This window comes from Mesoplodon bidens, assembly GCF_964165515.1.
Source record: "Mesoplodon bidens genome assembly, chromosome: 17".
Classification (NCBI taxonomy): Eukaryota; Metazoa; Chordata; class Mammalia; order Artiodactyla; family Ziphiidae; genus Mesoplodon; species Mesoplodon bidens.
This window is the reverse complement of record NC_138174.1, coordinates 23,350,758-23,370,162: the sequence shown is the minus strand read 5'-3', so window position 1 is coordinate 23,370,162 and position 19,405 is coordinate 23,350,758. Positions and strand designations below refer to the sequence as shown.

Here is a 19,405-nt window from a genome sequence, read left to right as displayed (position 1 = left end):
GTGGAGCACAGGCTCCAGACGCGCAGGCTCAGTAATTGTGGCTCACGAGCCCAGTTGCTCCGCGGCATGTGGGATCTTCCCAGACCAGGGCTCGAACCTGTGTCCCCTGCATTGGCAGGCAGATTCTCAACCACTGTGCCACCAGGGAAGCCCCATTTTTTTTATTGAGTTTTTTTTTTTTTTTTTTTTGATATTGGCCTGCATGAGCTGTTTGTAGATTTTGGAGATTAATCCCTTGTCGGTCCCATTGTTTGCAAATATTTTCGCCCATTCTGTGAGTTGTTTTTTTGTTTTGTATATGGTTTCCTTTGCTGTACAAAAGCTTTTGAGTTTAATTAGGTCCCACTTGTTTATTTTTGTTTTTATTTCCATTACTCTAGGAGATGGATCCAAAAAGATCTTGCTGCAATTTATGTCAAAGAGTGTTCTACCTATGGTTTCCTCTAAGAGTTTGATATTATCAGATCTTACATTTAGGTCTTTAATCCATTTTGAGTTTATTTTTGTGTATGGTGTTAAAGAATGTTCTAATTTCATTCTTTTACATGTAGCTGTCCAGTTTTCCCATCTCCATTTATTGAAGAGAGTGTCTTTTCTTCATTGTGTAGTCTTGCTTCCTTTGTTGTAGATTAATTGAGCATTGGTGCATGGGTTTATTTCTGGGCTTTCTATCCTGTTCCATTGATCTATATTTCTGTTTTTGTGCCAGTGTGGTTACTGTCTTGATGACTGTAGTTTTGTAGTATAGTCAGAAATCAGGGAGCCTGATTCCTCCAGCTCCGTTTTTCTTTCTCAAGATTGTTTTGGCTATTTGGGGTCTTTTGTATCTCCATATAAATTTTAAGACTTTTTGTTCTAGTTCTGTGAAAAATGCCATTGGTAATTTGATAGGGATTACACTGAATCTGTAGATTGCCTTGGGTAGTATAGTCATTTTGACTGTACTGATTCTTCCAATCCAAGAACACAGTATATTGTTCCATCTGTTTGTGTCATCTTTGATTTCTTTCATTAGTGTCTTATAGTTTTCAGAGTACAGGTCTTTTGCCTCCTTAGGTAGGTTTATTCCAAGGTATTTTATTCTTTTTGATGTGATGGTAAGTGGGATTGTTTCTTTAATTTCTCTTTCTTATCTTTCATTGTTAGTGTATAGATATGCAACAGATTTCTGTGTATTAATTTTGTATTCTGAAACTTTACTGAATTCATTGATGAGCTGTAGTAGTTTTCTGGTAGCATCTTTAGGATTTTTTATGTATAGTATGATGTCATCTGCAAGCAGTGACAATTTTACTACTTCTTTTCCAATTTGGATTACTTTTATTTCTTTTTCTTCTCTGATTGCTGTGGCTAGGACTTCCAAAACTATTTTGAATAGAAGTGGTGAAAGTGGACATCCTTGTCTTGTTCCTGATCTTAGAGGAAATGCTTTCAGCTTTTCACCATTGAGTATGATGTTAGCTGTGGGTTTGTCATATATGACCATTATTATGTGGAGGTATGTTCCCCCTGTGCCCACTTTCTGGAGACTTTTTGTCATAAAACAGTGTTGAATTTTGTCAAAAGCTTTTTCTGCATGTATTGAGATGATCATATGGTTTTTATTCTTCACTTGTTGATGTGTGTATCACACTAATTGATTTGTGGAGATTGAAGAATCTCCACCCTTCAATACCAGCAGGTAGGTCTGGCCTAGGTTTTAACGAGGTCACTTCTTTTTTTCCTGGGTCCTGGTGCACACGAGACCTTCTGTGCGCCCTCTAAGAGTGGAGTTTTGTTTCCCCCAGTCCTGTGGAATTCCTGCGATCAAACCCCACTGGCCTCAAAGCCAGATTCTTTGGGGGCTCCTCCTCCTGTTGTCAGACCCCCAGGCTAGGGAGCCTGACATGGGACTCAGAACTTGAACTTCTGTGATATAGTTATTTTCCAGTTTGTGGGTCACCCACCCAGTGGGTATGGGGTTTGATTTTATCACAGTCACGCTCCTCCTACTGTCGTTGTGGCGGCTTCTTTGACTTTGGGTGTAGGATATCTTTTTTGGTAGGTTCCAGCGTTTTTTGGTTGATGATTGTTCAGTAGTTAGTTGTGATTTTGGTGTTTTCGTAAGAAGAGGTGAGCTCATGTCTTTCTACACTGCTGTCTTGTCCCCTCCTCTCCTGTATGGGATGTTTTATTTTGCATTCTTGGATTAATCTTTAACTGACTTCTTATATCTGATGTCTTATTCCATTTAGGCTGCTATAACAAAAATACCATAGACTAGGTATTTTATTTTATTTTATTTTTTTAAGTGTAAATTCCTGCAGAGTTTTTTTTTTTTAATGAGTTTCTGGTGACTTTTTTTTTTTAACTTTTATTTATTTATTTTTAGCTGCGTTGGGTCTTCATTGCTGTGTGCAGGCCCTCTTAGTTTCGGTGAGTGGGGGCTACTCTTTGTTGTGATGTGCGGGCCTCTCATTGTGGAGGCTTCTCATTGCGGTGGCTGCTCTTGTTTCCAAGCACGGGCTCTAGGCGTGAGGGCTTCAGTAGTTGTGGTGCACAGGCTTAGTTGCTCTGCAGCATGTGAGATCTTCCCAGACCAGAGCTCGAACCTGTGTCCCCTGCATTGGCAGGCGGATTCTTAACCACTGCCCACCAGGGAAGTGGTGCACAGAAGGTCTCATGTGCACCAGCCTTCCATGTGATTCTAATAGAGTATGCAGGAAGCTTTTTCCCTTTTAAGACCACCTTTAATCCAACAAACTTCTCAGTAGCCCAGCTTTCTTATCAGCTTATTTCAATTTTACAGCCATAGAAGGCTTAAGGGGGTTCCACTACACGTTCATCACCAATTGAGGACTAAGGTCCAGAACACTCTAAACCAGTATCTTTTAACAAAATGAGCACTTAAGGAAAGTATTGATCAGATTAGGAGTAAGTTAATCCAATAGTTTCTCTGCCATGCATTTCTCGACATGCACTTCTAAGTAGTATTCTTACATGCACAACAGTAGCAGGATGGGCAAGAATGAAACTCAAGAGTATTGAATAGGCTGGTCTGTTATATCCCACAGAAACTTCAAGGAATCACCCCCACCAACCTACCCAAGATCAAATAATAGGCCATCTTCAACCCTAGATTATTATTATTATAGATTATTTGGACAAATCATAATGCACACTTCTCCAACAGATTTATTTATTTAAAGGAATGGATTTTGAAGAGAAAAAACATGGGGCAGAGAGGTATGGAATAGAAAATAAATACCAATGTAAGCTGTTTTGCTAATTGCTTTATAACCACAACAAACTAGTACAGAGAATGCCCTGTACAAAACAACACTATAAAGATCGAGGTGTTCCCTTAGGCAAGGCTGAAGATTTCAGTCTCTGGTATTTGGAATTTAGGTGGCAGTTCTTGTGATGGATCACAGGGTATGTGGCACAGTCCATGCTTTTAACCAGATTTGAACAGGAGAATGGCCCTTTTCCCAGGTAGAAGTAGATGAAGTCTTTGGTTTCATGTGTCACATAACTACGACGTTCCTCCCCATGATGCAGTGCCAGGTGGGGTTGTACTTTTTGTCAAACTCCTTCTTGATATGGGCCGCAATGTCCTTCTCTATATTATATTTCTCCAGTGCCTGAGTAGCACACTCCACCAAGTCCTGTTGCATCTCCTCTGATGTATTGGCATTTTTGATCATGGCCTTTTGGTCACACATGGTTACCAATAAGCAGGGGCTGGCCGACTGCAGTGGCCTCCTGGGAGAGGGGCTGGTGAGGCTCAGACACGTTGGGAGTAGCCAGATGGGTCATTTTAAACAACAAATATTTATTTCTCACCGTTCTGGAGGCTGGAAAGTCCAAGATCAAGATGCCAGCAGGCGTGATGTCTGGTGAGAACTCACTTCTGGTTCATAAAGTCTTCTTCTGAAAAATATTCATCTGAAGACCTGTTCTGCCAGTTTTTCTCAGAGCACAGAGTGCCTCATTCCTGATCTCTACCCTAAACTCCTTCCAGAGTATGTTGAAGGTCAGTGGCCAGAGACTTCATCCTTGTAGAGGCAGATGGCAAGTGACAATTTTTAATTGGCAAATATTTGATGGAAGGGACTGGTGAATTCTTCTGGATTTAAGATTCTCATTGAGGGAAGGCTTTAGATTATGGGCTTATTCCTGTAATAGAAATAGAACTATTTGGAGTTTATTTTTGGATTTGGTAAGTTGAGCTTTCCTTAGGGTACATTTCATCTAAATTTTTAAATTAATTGGCTTAAAGTTGTTCATAATAAGCTCTTATGATTTTTCCAATATAGGACCTGTAATGATGTCACCTTTTCCTTTTTTTTTACATTTTTTAAACTTTATTTTGTTTATTTTTTATACAGCAGGTTCTTATTAGTTACCTATTTTGTACATATTAGTGTATATATGTCAATCCCAATCTCCCAATTCATCCCACCACCAACTCCCCCACCCCCCAACCCTGCTTTCCCCCCTTGGTGTCCATATGTTTGTTCTCTACATCTGTGTCTCTATTTCTACCTTGCAGTCCAGTTCATCTGTTCCATTTTTCAAGATTCCACATATATGTGTTAATACACAATATTTATTTTTCTCTTTCTGACTTACTTTACTCTGTATGACAGTCTCTAAGTCCATCCACATCTCTACAAATGACCCAGTTTCGTTCCTTTTTATGGCTGAGTAATATTCCATTGTATATATGTACCACATCTTCTTTATCCATTTGTCTGTCGATGGGCATTTAGGTTGCTTCCATGACCTGGCTGTTGTAAATAGTGCTGCAATGAACATTGGGGTGCATGTATGTTTTTGAATTATGGTTTTCTCTGGGTATATGCCCAGTAGTGGGATTGCTGGGTCATATGGTAATTCTATTTTTAGTTTTTTAAGGAACCTCCATACTGTTCTCAATAGTGGCTGTATCAATTTACATTGAGAAAAGTGTTCCCTTTTCTCCACATCCTTTCCAGCACTTTTGTTTGTAGATTTTCTGCTGATGCCCATTCTAACCAGTGTGAGCTGATAACCTCATTGTAGTTTTGATTTGCATTTCTCTAATAATCAGTGATGTCATGGTGTCAGTCTGGCTGAGCTCTTCCTTGGAGACTCTGGGAAAGAATCTGCTTCCAGGGACATTCATGATGTTGACAGGATTCCGTTCCTTGTGGCCAAAGGGCTGAGGTCCTTGTTTTCTTTCAGGGGCCAATTTCAGCTTCGGAGGGCACCTGCATTTCTTTCTACTTTTCCCCTCCATCTTCAAGGCAGCAACGGTACATCAAATCCTTGTGCTTTGTATCTCTGACTTCTCTCTCTTCCATGAGCTGGAGAAAGCGCTGCGTTTAAAGGGCTTATTCAGTTTAAGTTAGGCCCAGCTGGATAATCTTTCCTTTGCCATATAAAGTAACATAATCACAGGAGTGACATCTCATTGTGTTCACGGATTCCACCCACACTCAAAAGGGAAGGGGTACAAAGTGAAGGTCACGGTGAGTCATTCTTAGAATTCCATCTAACACACTCATTTTACTGCACATCACAGCAAAGTTTGGTCCTGAAAGTTTGGTTTCGGGCATCAGAAATAATACTGATAGAGAGGCGGTGGAACCCACTGTACTTGTGAGACAAACAGTGGACTCCTGAGGACTGTTCAGCCCTGGGGAATTCTAGAGGGATATGGGATACTTATGGGACTGGGAGTGGCAGTACACTTTCAGCTTGGTAGACCAGTGGCACTGGCAGGAATAGACTTGATTATGGACCCATGAGAGCTACCTTGTAGAGAACTATAGAAAGACTGAAGGAAAAGAATTTCCAAAGGGTAGGTGAGCCTGTAGCAGCAGATGGGGGCCACACATGAATCAAATATGAGTAATTACTACTGTTCAGGTGACATGTTTGTGTATATAAGGTAGTGAGGACTGGGGAAATTTCCCCCTGTTGGAGCAGATGTTAGTAACTTAATCTGATGAGGTCTTGAAGATCTGATGCATGGCCTTCTATGGTCTTTCAATTTCCCATGGATGGGAAACAAGTGGCACACTTGCTGTGATTCATCACTCCCATGCCCCAGCATTGGCTGACCGCATAGACCTACCTGCCGGGCCTCAGAATCATCAAGACTCTGCTTGTGACCACCACTGCCAGTGAAAGAGAGTTGAAATCCAGGGTAGAACTCATCTCCCATCTCTGGACTACATTATACCTCAAATTCCAGCCATCCCAGAAACAGAAAATTTCTACGTATTTCTTATTCTAGCTGCAAAATTGCATACTGTAAATGTTAGAGGAATACCTTGACTCCCTCTATTATGTACCATTAGTTGAATCTGACTAGAGAAAGGGAAGTAAGGAGAATTGAAATCTTTTATACATTTTTTTAGGGCTGTTACTCAAACTTATATGAATTCTGGGATTCTCTTCTCCTAGCAGTCCCCTTTTCTAATGAATGGAAAAGGAATTAAAATGATTAGATGGCAGGAATACTGACCCATAGAGGATGTAGTAAAGTCATTTGTGCTATTTAACCTTCTTAGAGAGAACTCAGTATGTTACCGTTAAGAGGTTGTGCCCTGTTGCCATGGAGAAGCAGAACCGGCTTGGGAGAGTTGTCAGGAAGCTCACGCGAAGGCAAGTTACTGAAAGCTATGTGATCTGTTGCCCGGAGAGGCAGAGGGGTCTCTTGGGTGGTGCGGGAGGTACGAAGATAGGGAAGGGGCTACTGGAGCCTTGTGTGGTACTGAGGTTTGAACCTTGAAGGTTAACTTTTTTTTAAATTTATTTTTTATTGAAGTATAGTTGATTTACAGTGTTGTGTTCGTTTCTGGTATACAGTGAAGTGATTCAGTTATACATACATATGTGTGTGTGTGTATATGTATATAATATATACTTTTTCATATTCATTTCCATTATGCTCTATTAGAGGATACTGAATATAATTCCCTGTGCTATACATAGGACCTTGTTGTTTATCCATTCTGTATATATTTAATAGTTTGCATCGGCTAATCCCAAGCTCCCAATCCATCCCTCTCCCACCCTCACCCCTCTCTTGGCAACCACAAGTCTGTTCTCTATATCTGTGAGTCTGTTTCTTTAACTTCTTTATACTGATGTCTCACGGATGGAACTATGCATCGCAGCCAGCTCACACACGAGAGATCAGGTATTTCTAGATTAGACAGTTGAGTCAAAGAGAAAAACCATGACTCAGTCTAAAAGACAATAAACAGAGGTTACCCATAACTTGGCCTTCCAGAGCCCAATGATATAACTCTGACCTATTCCCCATCACTTTTCATGATCTAGGTGGGAGCCACCCCGGTCTCAAGGCTTTCTGGATGGCTGTTCTTTCTTCCTGGTCTGCTCTTTTCTCCCTCTTGTCTGGTTAGCTATGGTTCAGTCCTCAGATCTCAGTTTAAGTGTCATGCCCTGCAGACCTGATCAGATGCCCCAGTTACATACCTGTCTAGAGCCCTGTACTTGGTCTCAGTTACACTTGTAGTTACTTTTTAGTAATTCTTACTAAATAATTAATTACTTGTGGAGTTCTTTGTTTAATAAGGGTGTAGGTTCCTTGAGGGCAGGGTTTAGCTCTTTCTTCTTCACTTCTGTATCTGCACAGCTTACCTCCATATTTAACACTCAGGCAGGGGGCCAGTAAACATGTACTGAATGAATGAAAGAACCAGAACACTAGGACATGGCCTTTGGAGCACTGGCTATGATGAAAGCATGCTGCAGGTGGGTTTTTTTTTTTTAAACATCTTTATTGGGGTATAATTGCTTTACAATGATGTGTTAGTTTCTGCTGTATAACAAAGTGAATCAGCTATAAGTATACATATATCCCCATATCTCCTTCCTCTTGCCTCTCCCTTCCACCCTCCCTATCCCACCCCGGGTCTGGTTTTTGGTATGCCTTCCCCCTCCTGTAGTATCTGTCTTCCTGCAAACATCCACCAGTTCTGAGTTCATGTGCATAGGGCTTACTAGGCTCTCAGTTGGCTGTCTGGTATTTCCCCAGTTAAGGAGCTGAGCTGACATGACCAGGCCTATTTTATTGTTGGAGAATCTTAACAATGTATTTCTAGGTTCCAGGTGCTGGGAAGATTCTAAATTGGTAACCAAGGTACTGATCTAGGAAATGTCATGTGCTTTAGAGGTTCTCCTCAGACTGCTAAAGGAATGTCTAAAATCAGGCCACATGGCAGATGCTGATAGGTGGGAGGGAATTGTTTTGTGGTGGTGATGTGGAGGGAGGTGGACCAAACAACTGTTTCTGTTTTTTTATTTTTATTTTATTTATTTATTTATTTTGTGGTACGTGGGCCTCTCGCTGCTGTGGCCTCTCCCGTTGCGGAGCACAGGCTCCGGACGCGCAGGCTCAGCGGCCATGGCTCACGGGCCCAGCCACTCCGCGGCATGTGGGATCTTCCTGGACCGGGGCACGAACCCGTGTCCCCTGCATCGGCAGGCGGACTCTCAACCACTGCGCCACCAGGGAAGCCCCTGTTTCTGTTTTTTAACAGCAGCTGTGATAGTCAAAAATGTCTGCAAGACATCTGGCATTTTTATTACACCTCTAGAAACTGTACACCTCAATAATATGTGCCTTACAGGCAAAGGCTCTGCTTGTTGGTTGATTGTGGGTGGGTTGTTGGTTGGTTGGCTGGTTGGTTAATTGTTTGTTTTCTTCTGGTCAAGTCTCGACTTTCTAATTGACTAACGAAGTCATGAGACTCCATTACCTTGCCTGAAATGGGACTTTCTTGTCAGAATTAATCACGTGTGCCTTGGTGCTCTCAGAGAGGTTGGTAGACCTTTCATTTCAATCTCAGTGCCCCCCAGCAGGCAGCAGGCCATTTAGGGTAGGAAGCGCATCGCTCAGATCTGTGTCCAGAGCCTCAACCACAGAGCATCACAAGTTTGTCCTCCAGACAGGTGTGTTGGTCTAAAGTGAACTGAATGTGTTAGAGCATTCGCCTGGCCTCTCCGTCACCACCAAGCATGGACTGGCTGTGGAGAAACAGATCTAAAGCATCTGGCCCCCTTCCTTTTTCTTTGTTTCGTGAGTCTTCCTTCTGTCTTCTCCCCTTTCCCTCCCTTCTGTCTTTCCTTCTCTTCCCTTCTCTCTTCGACCTTCCCTCTCAGTTTCATTCTCTGCCTCTCCATTTGTCTCTTTCTGCATGATTCTTTTTATTCTTCTTTCTTTGTCTAATTCTCTCTTCTCTTCCCCCTTCCCTGTGCCACGTAATGGTTTGTAGGTAGTTAACTGCACAAGGATACCTTGCCAAGAAGAGACATGAGGGTGGAAATCCAGCCTACACTGTTGGCTGAGGCCTAAGCACTGGCATGGGGTTTTGTCTGCCCAGAGGAAGCATCTTTTTCTAATTTACAAAACATTTTGGGGGCTAACAGCAGCTCTTTCTTTCCTTAGAATACTCTGAGGGGAAGCCGTCATTCTGTATTTTTCTCTTGACCCAGGCTTCTTCTGAATCTCAACAGGAACCTCCTTTTTCCTTCTTCTCTCACCTGCTGACCAAACCTGAGCAGGTTAGAATTGCATTTGTATCGGAAACATACCATTTAAAAAGTCTTTCTGCAATAGTCTAGTGGTTTCATCTTTTTTCTGCTTATCCTTTATTTTTTATTTATTTATTTATTTTTTTACAACTTTTTTGGAGTATAATTGCTTCACAATGGTGTATTAGTTTCTGCTTTATAACAAAGTGAATCAGTTATACATATACATCTGTTCCCGTATCTCTTCCCTCTTGTGTCTCCCTCCCTCCCACCCTCCCTATCCCAACCCTCCAGGCGGTCACAAAGCACCGAGCTGATCTCCCTGTGCTATGTGGCTGCTTCCCACTATCTATATGTTTGGTAGTGTATATATGTCCATGCCTCTCTCTCGTTTTGTCACAGCTTACCCTTCCCCCTCCCCGTGTCCTCAAGTCCATTCTCTAGTAGGTCTGTGTCTTTATTCCTGTTTTACCCCTAGGTTCTTCATGACATTTTTTTTCTTAAATTCCATATACATGTGTTAGCATGTGGTATTAGTCTTTCTCTTTCTGACTTACTTCACTCTGTATGACAGACTCTAGGTCCATCCACCTCACTACAAATAACTCAATTTCATTTCATTTTATGGCTGAGTAATATTCTATTGTATATAAGTAATATTCTATTGTATATATATGCCACATCTTCTTTATCCATGTATATTGAATTTTATCGGATGCTTTTTCTGCATCTTTTGAGATGATCTTGTGGATTCTGTCTTTTCTTTTGTTGATGTGGTGTATCACATTGTTTGATTTGTGTATGTTGAACCATTCTTGTGACCCTGTGATGAATTCAGCTTGATCATGGGGTATGATCTTTTCTATGCATTCCTGGATTTCGTTTGATAACTTTTTTGTTATTTTTTTTATTGCAGTATAGTTGATTTACAGTGTTGTGTTAGTTTCAGGTATACAGGAAAGTGATTCAGTTACACATAGATATATATCTATTCTTTTTCAGATTCTTTTTCCTTATAGGTTGTTACAAAACATTGAGTATACTTCCCTGTGCTTTACAGTAGGTCTTTGTTGGTTATTTATTTATATATAGTAGTGTGTATTTGTTAATCCCAAACTCCTAATTAATCCTTTCCTCTCCACTTCCCCTTTGGTAGCCATAAGTTTGTTTTCTATGTCTGTGAGTCTATTTCTGTTGTTTATATAAGTTCATTTGTATCATTTTTTTAGATTCCTCATATAAGCAATATGATATGATATTTGTCTTTGTCTGGCTTACTTCACGTAGTCTGATAATCTCTAAGTCCATCCACTCTGATAATCTCTAAGTCCATCCACGTTGCTGCAAATGGCATTATTTCATTCTTTTTTATGGCTGAGTAATATTCTATTGTATAAAATACCACATCTTCTTTATCCATCATCTGTCAATGGACATTTAGGTTGCTTCCATGTTTTAGCTCTTGTAAATAGTCCCGCTATGAAAAATGCAGTGCATGTATCTTTTCAAATTATAGTTTCCTTCGGATATATGCCCAGGAGTGAGATTGCAGGATCATGTGGTAGCTCTATTTTTAGTTTTTTAAGGAACCTCCATACTGTTTTCCATAGTGGCTGTATCAACTTACATTCCCACCAACAATGTAGGAGGGTTCCTTTTTCTCCACATCCTCTCCACCATTTGTTATTTGTAGAGTTTGTTTTTAATTTATTTATTTATTTTATTTTTGGCTGTGTTGGGTCTTCGTTGCTGTGCGTGGGCTTTCTCTAGTTGAGGCAAGTAGAGGCTACTCTTCGTTGAGGTGCACGGTCTTCTCATTGCGGTGGCTTCTCTTGTTGCAGAGCATGGGCTCTAGGCATGTGGTCTTCAGTGGTTGTGGCACGTGGGTTCAGTAGTTGTGGCGCGTGGGCTCTAGAGCACAGTCTCAGTAGTTGTGGTGCATGGGCTTAGTTGCTCCACGGCACATGGGATCCTCCCAGACCACGGCTTGAACCTGTGTCCCCTGCATTGAAAGGTGGACTCTCAACCACTGCACCACCAGGGAAGCCCGTTTGTAGAGTTTTTAATGATGGCCATTCTGACTGGTGTGAAGTGGTACCTCATTGTAGCTTTGTTGCATTTGTCTAATAATTAGCAGTGTTGAGTATGGTTCCATATGTCTTTTGGCCACCTGTATATCTTCTTTGGAAAAATGTCTATTTAGATTTTTTACACATTTCTTGATTGGGTTGATTTTTTGTTGTTGAGTTGTATGAGCTGTTTGTGTATTTTGGAGATTAATCCCTTGTCAGTTGCATTGTTTGTAAATATTTTCTCCCATTCTGTAGGTTGTCTTTTCATTCTGTATATGGCTTCCTGTGCTATGCAAAAGCTTTTAAGTTTGATGAGGTCCTATTTATTTTTGTTTTTATTTCCATTACTCTAGGAGAGAGAGAAAAAAAAATTGCTGCAATTTATGTCAGAGAGTATTCTGCCTATGTTTTCCTCTAGGAGTTTTATAGTATCCAGTTGAACATTCAGGTCTTTAATCCATTTGAGCTTATTTTTGTGTATGGTGTTAGAGAATGTTCTAATTTCATTTTTTTACATGTAGCTGTCCAGTTTTCCCAGCACCACTTATTAAAAAGACTCTTTTCTTCAATGTATATTCTTGCTTCCTTTGTTGTAGATTAATTGACCATAGGTGTGTGGGCTTATTTCCAGGCGTTCTATCCTGTTCCATTGATCTATATTTCTGTTTTTGTGCCAGTACCATACTGTTTTGATGACTGTAGCTTTGTAGTATAGTCTGAAGTCAGGGAGCCTGATTCCTCCAACTCCATTTTTCTTTCTCAAGATTGTTTTGGCTATTTGGGGTCTTTTGTGTTTCCATAAAATTTTTAAATATTTGTTCTAATTCTGTGAATAATGCCATTAGTATTTTGATAGGGATTGCATAGAATCTATAGATTGCCTTACATGGTATAGTCATTTTGAGAATATTGATCCTTCCAATCCAAGAACACAGTACATCTTTCAGTCTTTTTGTGTCATCTTCAATTTCTTTCATCAGCATCTTAACAGTTTTCAGTGTACAGGTCTTTTGGCTCCTTAGGTAGGTTTATTCCAGGGTATTTTATTCTTTTTGGTGTGATGGTAAATGGGATTATTTCTTTAATTTCTCTTTCTGATATTTTGTTGTTACTGTATAGAAATGCAACAGATTTCTGTGTATTAATTTCGTATCCTGAGACTTTACCAAATTCATTGATGAGGTTTAGTAAATACTTTTCTGGTAGCGTCTGAAAGATTTTCTATGTACAGTGTCATGCCATCTGCAAATATAACAGTTTTACTTCTTTTCCAATTTGGAAAAGAAGTCTTTTATTTCTTTTTCTTCTCTGATTGCTGTGGCTAGGACTTCCAAAACTCTGTTGAATAAAAATGGCGAGAGTGGACATCCTTGTCTTGTTCCTGATCTTACAGGAAATGCTTTCAGCTTTTCACTAGTGAGTATGATGTTAGCTGTGAGTTTATCATATATGACCTTTATTATTTTGAGATATGTTTCCTCTGTGCCCACGTTCTGGAGAGTTTTTATCATAAATGGGTGTTGAATTTTTATCAAAAGCTTTTTCTGCATCTATTGAGATGATCATATGGTTTGTATTCAATAATACGGTGTATCACACTTATTGATTTGTGGATATTGAAAAGCCCCTTGCATCCCTGGGATAAATCCCACTTGATTATGGTGTATGATCCTTTTAATGTATTGTTGGAGTCACTTTGCTAGTATTTTTTTTTTTACATCTTTCTTGGGGTATAATTGCTTTACAATGGTGTGTTAGTTTCTGCTTTATAACAAAGTGAATGTTATACATATACATATGTTCCCATATCTCCTCCCTCTTGCATCTCCCTCCCTCCCAGCCTCCCTATCCCACCCCTCTAGGTGGTCACAAAGCACCGAGCTGATCTCCCTGTGCTATGCAGCTGCTTCCCACTAGCTATCTATTTTACGTTTGGTAGTGTATATATGTCCATGCCACTCTCTCACTTTGTCACAGCTTACCCTTCCCCCTCCCCATATCCTCAAGTCCATTCTCTAGTAGGTCTGTGTCTATATTCCTGTCTTACTCCTACATTCTTCATGACATTTTTTTTCCTTCTTAAATTCCATATATATGTGTTAGCATACGGTATTTGTCTTTCTCTTTCTGACTTACTTCACTCTGTATGACAGACTCTAGGTCTATCCACCTCATTACAAATAGCTCAATTTCGTTTCTTTTTATGGCTGAGTAATATTCCATCCTTTATTTTTGTTGGGACTCTTTTGAGTAGAAGAGCTAACCTTTCCATCATGTGCCTTAGATGTTTAACTCTAATCTTCTCTTTTCAGTTGTCTACATAACTAAACCCTCCTAAGCTCTTGTTGATCCATTGGCATGGTAGTGTTTATTTAACAGTGGTGTTGGTTCCATAATCCCTGACAGGAAATCTTAGGATGGGATATCGTTGCAAGCTGCTGGACAGTCAGAGGACTGTAGACTTGGAAGTTCAAGTTCTTGGAATGCTCTTGAGATTAAGGTCATTTCTCATTCTCATTTGTATCTGTAGTGCCTGGCATGTTGCTTGGCTGGCGCGAGATAGGCATTCATCAAGGCTGCTGAATGCCCCCAGAGAAGGGCATACATAAAGCCTCCTTGCACTGAAGGCTGCCTAAGAGACCCATCCTGGTAGCCATTATAAATCCACGTCAAGGCGGTGCACTGATGCTCACATTCAGCTGGCCCGGGGTAGAGTGAGGTGATACCAGTGTTAGGCTCTTGAGAAATGCAAGAAACAGGAGCATGTTAGGTTAAGCCAGTTAAAAAACATAAAGTACATGGGGAAAGCCAGTTTCCATAGAGCAAGGCCTCATGCCAGGTCTGTCAGGTGAGGAGAGCAGGAGAGATTGTGCCTTCATCTCCTGTTCCGCCATTGTGGTGACAGCGGTTTTGGTCTGCCTGTTTGGTTCCTACTGACCGACTTCCTGCTGTCCTCCAGCCTCCCGGCTCCTGCTCGGTGGTTGGTGTTAGAGTGTCTCTCAGCTTCTGGAGTCCCTCCTTTCTGGTGGCCTCTCTCTGTAGGTTCCATCCTCCAGCTTTTCAGGAGGGCCCTAGTGGGGTGCTGGGCCATGTCCAGCAGAGGACCCAGTGCACTGGGCAGAGCCCTGTACCAGGCTGCGGCAGGGACAGTGCCTTGTATATGGTGAGCCCCTCCGACAGGGACTGTGGGGGGCAGGTATTCAAGGCTTCCTAGAAGTGGTCAGAGTGCATGGCCTTCATACCTTGTGAGGATTGCTGCTGTCCCTTGAGTGTCAAACCAGGATGTTTTTAAGTGTACAGTCATATCCCATTCAGCACTGACCCATTTAGTGCAGATTGTCCCAGGAATACTTTTTTTTTTTTTTTTTTTTTTTTGCGGTATGCGGGCCTCTCACTGTAGTGGGCCTCTCCCGTTGCAGAGTACAGGCTCCGGACGCGCAGGCTCAGCAGCCATGGCTCACGAGCCCAGCCGCTCCGCGGCATGTGGGATCCTCCCGGACCAGGGCACGAACCCATGTCCCCTGCATCGGCAGGCAGACTCTCAACCACTGCGCCACCAGGGAAGCCCCCCAGGAATACTTTCAGGGTACATAAACAAATCCAGTATGGTACTGAAACAGTCAGTAAAAGGACAGTGGAGCAAGTCAATCAGTAGAGGGAGCATCATCGAAGCTCTTGGCCACTGGGTACTTGCAAGTCATAGAGACCTAGCTTTGCTTGATTCACAGTCATTTTTACTTGGCTGTGATTTCCTTTTATGTCATTGACTCAAATGACTGACAAAAGGTGTTAGAGGTGCCTCAAAAGTGCCAAGGGAGAGTACCCCACTGGAGTGTTTTACCGAAGTTTGGGTCTCCTTCAAGAAAATGGTTCAGAAAACAGAATTAGGCCATTAGGGACTGGCAGAAATCCTTTGACATTATGAAAGAAGGACATCATACAACTCCCTGCAGCCTGGGAGGACTGACTAAAGATTATATGGAATTGGAAAAAATGATGGTTGGAGCTTGCCAGACTAAAGGGGATTTGATGGGGACAGTCACCGCCTCTTTATGGATTACGCTATCATGATTCAGTTGGTGCTTTCATTTTGGGGAATGTGTTACCTTCAACCTCCCACCACCATGCTGTTTCCCAAGAAATGAACTCAAGACAGTAACCAGGAGAGCCCCAATCTTTCCCTCATCCTCACACAAGTGGCACTCACTGGGATTTTCTCTGCCAGTGTGAGGAATAAAGGGGGCTGAATCTGTCCTCTTGTCCCACAGTGAGTGTCGCCATAAGCCCAGAATACAGTTTTCCTTTTGGAGACTTGGCAGCTAGCCCAAGCCTCCTGCCTGGGATTGGGGTTGGGGGGAACTGAGGAGACGCCGCCCAGGTCATTGTCCTTGTCCCCCTTGATCTCTCCCTTTAAGCGGCAGACTCAGTCACTGACGCCATCCATCCAGCACATTTCATAAACAGTAAATTCATTTAAAAAACCTGCCACTGAGCAGCCATCTGTCAGTCTCCATTTTGGTCAGTCTGCTATTATAACAATGCTACTGTACTGTGAGGCTATCTTTCCCGGAAGATTCCTTGATCTGAAGGAGAACATGTTAAACATGGAGACAAAAGCGATGGGCCGGCTGACAGCATTTCCACCCAGTAGCCTTTCATCACTGGAGCTTGGAATTTAAATCTTGTTTTGGACCTAAGGTGATGATATTGATGGTTTCTACATTTCGCTGTGCTTGATTTATAGACTTTAAGATTACAGAGCGTTCCAACATCCTGATTTATAACATATTAGGAAGAAGGCAGACAGATGCTGTTACCACTTGAGCATTGCTGGTGGATAAACTGAGGCATAGAGTAGTTAAGTTTCCAAGGTCAGATAGAAAAGGAGGAAAAATTGGAATGTATCTTGGAGTTATGATCTCACTCTTGAACAACCAGGTCATCTCCCTTTATCTGTGTGTGTGTGTGTGTGTGTGTGTGTGTACTATTTAAGCATTTCACAAAACTGCTACACATGGACATTTTTCTCTTCAGAGACCAGTCCGAATATAGCAAAGAGAACTGGAACCAGCCCTGGGCTGAGTTGTAAGAAGCTGACCGCTGGATCCCAAGCCAGTTTTTAATACATAACATCCTACAATGTTTCTTCCTGCGGCACTCAAGACCTCTCTTCACTTTTATTAGGGGGGAAAACATTAAACAAAACCCCAAAACCTCAACAACATAAAAATCTCTGAAACCAAGCCAAGGATGCAGACGGCACCAGAAGGGGTTGTAGGCAGTGGGAACTCCTCTTACAAAGGAAGCTTGTTAATTTATGCTGTGTCCCCATGTGCTTGTCTGAAGTGTGGTCTGAAGTGTTCTTCACCAGACTCTTCACCAGAACATGGAAATACGGTTGACCAAAAAGTGACTTAAGAGAGTATTTGCTGTGGATTATTATGAGGATTCAGTGAGGGTGGACCTGCCACACAGTGAATGCTGTGTGTTTATTGAATTAATCTAGTATCGCAGTCTGTTGATGTGATGTTGTAGGCATAAAAAGATGTCCGTGTATGTACTATTGCATGAGCAGGGGTGGACTAAACTGTGGAATGCCCTTCATAGTGTTCCCAAATTGTTGTTTCTAGTTGTTCTGAAGGCGTGTGGTTGGCGTGGTGGTGGAGGAAAGAGTGTGAATGTTTGGAGGTAAATAAAGCCACCTTCAAATCCTTGTCCTCCCACCTGTGAGCTTTATGGTTTACAGCAAATGATATTATCTTCTGGAGACTCCAGACTTTTTATTTTTTTTTTAGTTGAAGTATAGTTAATCTACAATGTTGTGTTAATTTTTGCTGTACAGCAAAGTGATTCAGTTATACATATATGTATACATTCTTTTTTAATATTCTTTTCCATTTATCATAGGATACTGAATACAGTTCCCTGTGCTCTACAGTAGGACCTTGTTGTTTATCCATTCCATATATAACAGCTTCCATCTGCTGACCCCCAGCCTCCCACTCCATCTCTTCCCCAACCCCCTCCCCCTTGGCAACCACAAGTCCGTGGGTCTGTTTCTGTTCCATAGATAGGTTCATTTGTGTCATATTTTAGATTTCACATATAAGTGATACCATATTGTATTTGTCTTTCTCTTTCTGACTTCACTCAGTATGACAATCTCTAGGCCCATCCATGTTGCTGCAAATGGCATTATTTCATTCTTTTTTATGGCTGAGTAGTATTCCATTGTGTATATGTACCACATCTTCTTTATCCATTCATCTGTTGATGGACATTTAGGTTGTTTCCCTGTCTTGGCTATTGTGAATAGTGCTGCTGTGAATATAGGGGTGCATGTATCTTTTTGAATTATAGTTTTCTCTGGGTATATGCCCAGGAGTGGGATTCCTAGATCATATAGTGATTCTATTTTTAGTTTTCTGAGGAACCTCCATACTGATTTCCATAGTGGCTTCACCAACTTACATTCCCACCAAAAGCAGGAGGGTTCCCTTTTCTCCACATCCTTTCCAGCATTTGTTATTTGTAGACTTTTTAATGGTGACCATTCTGACCAGTGTGAGGTGATACCTCATTGTAGTTTTGATTTGCATTTCTCTAATAATTAGCGATGTTGAGCATCTTTTCATGTGCCTATTGGCCATTTGTATTTCTTCTTTGGAGAAATGTCTATTTAGGTCTTCTGCCCATGTTTCAATTGGGTTGTTTGTTTTGTTATTGAGTTATATGAGCTGTTTGTATATTTTGGAAATTAAGCCCTTGTCGGTCACAACATTTGCAAATATTTTCTTCCATTCTGTAGGTTGTCTTTTCACCAGTTTTTATGGTTTCCTTTGCTGTGTAAAAGCTTGTAAGTTTGATTAGGTCCCATTTGTTGATTTTTGTTTTTATTTCTATTGCCTTGGGAGACTGACTTAAGACAACATTGGTATGATTTATGTCAGAGAATGTTTTGCCTATGGTCTCTTCTAGGAGTTTTATGGTGTCATGTCTTATGTTTAAGTCTTGAAAGCCATTTTGACTTTATTTTTGTGTATGGTGAGAGGGTATGTTCTAACTTCATCGATTTCCATGCGGTGGTCCAACTTTCCCAACATCACTTGCTGAAGAGACTGGACTCCAGACTTTTTAAGACTCTCAATTTGACCCTGGCTTGATAGGGGTGGAGGTCTTGGGAAATATGCTTAGGTGGGTCCACAGAGAAAGCACCTTGAGAGGATGCATGCTTTGGTGAATCACCCTAGCTGACAGTCGCTGAGAAGCAAGCCTTCTGAATGTGACACCATGTCATGCCACTGGAATCTTCCCCAATTTTGCCACAAAATTTGTCCCAAGCTGCTCAAGAATGACGGTTATAGACATACTGGAAGCCTTATAAAGAGCTCTAAATCCTCGTGAGTAGAGCAGCAAAAGTAATTGCGGGTAGAGGACAAGCAGAAAACAGAACAGCTGCCTTTGGAAGGTGAAGAAAGGTCTTTCCTGTGAACAGCTGTGAGAAGTCCCAGCTACGCACAAGGCTGGGGGATGGAAGGAAGCTCGACACCCCAGGGACATTGCTTGGTGACGGTGGAGGTGGTATCCATTTTTAACAGCAACAGTAAAATTGGGATTTTTTTTTTCTCATTCTCTTGAGCAGTGGTTCTTAGCCAGTAGAGAGGTTACTGCCCCGCAGGGGACATTTGACAATGTCTGGAGTCATATTTGATTGTCACGCCTGGGGTAAGGGGTGCTGTTGTCATCCAGTGGCATGTAGAGCTGCTAAGCAGCCCGCAGTGTACAGGACAGCCTCACAG

The 19,405-nt window shown here is 41.5% G+C and overlaps 1 pseudogene across 1 annotated transcript; it reads right to left on the bottom strand.

The window, feature by feature from the left end:
• Positions 1-3,436: 3,436 nt before the first annotated feature.
• On the bottom strand, positions 3,437-3,715 carry LOC308604965 (dynein light chain 1, cytoplasmic-like; annotated as a pseudogene). The gene has a single exon. The product of its transcript is annotated as a dynein light chain 1, cytoplasmic-like (transcript).
• Positions 3,716-19,405: the final 15,690 nt, after the last annotated feature.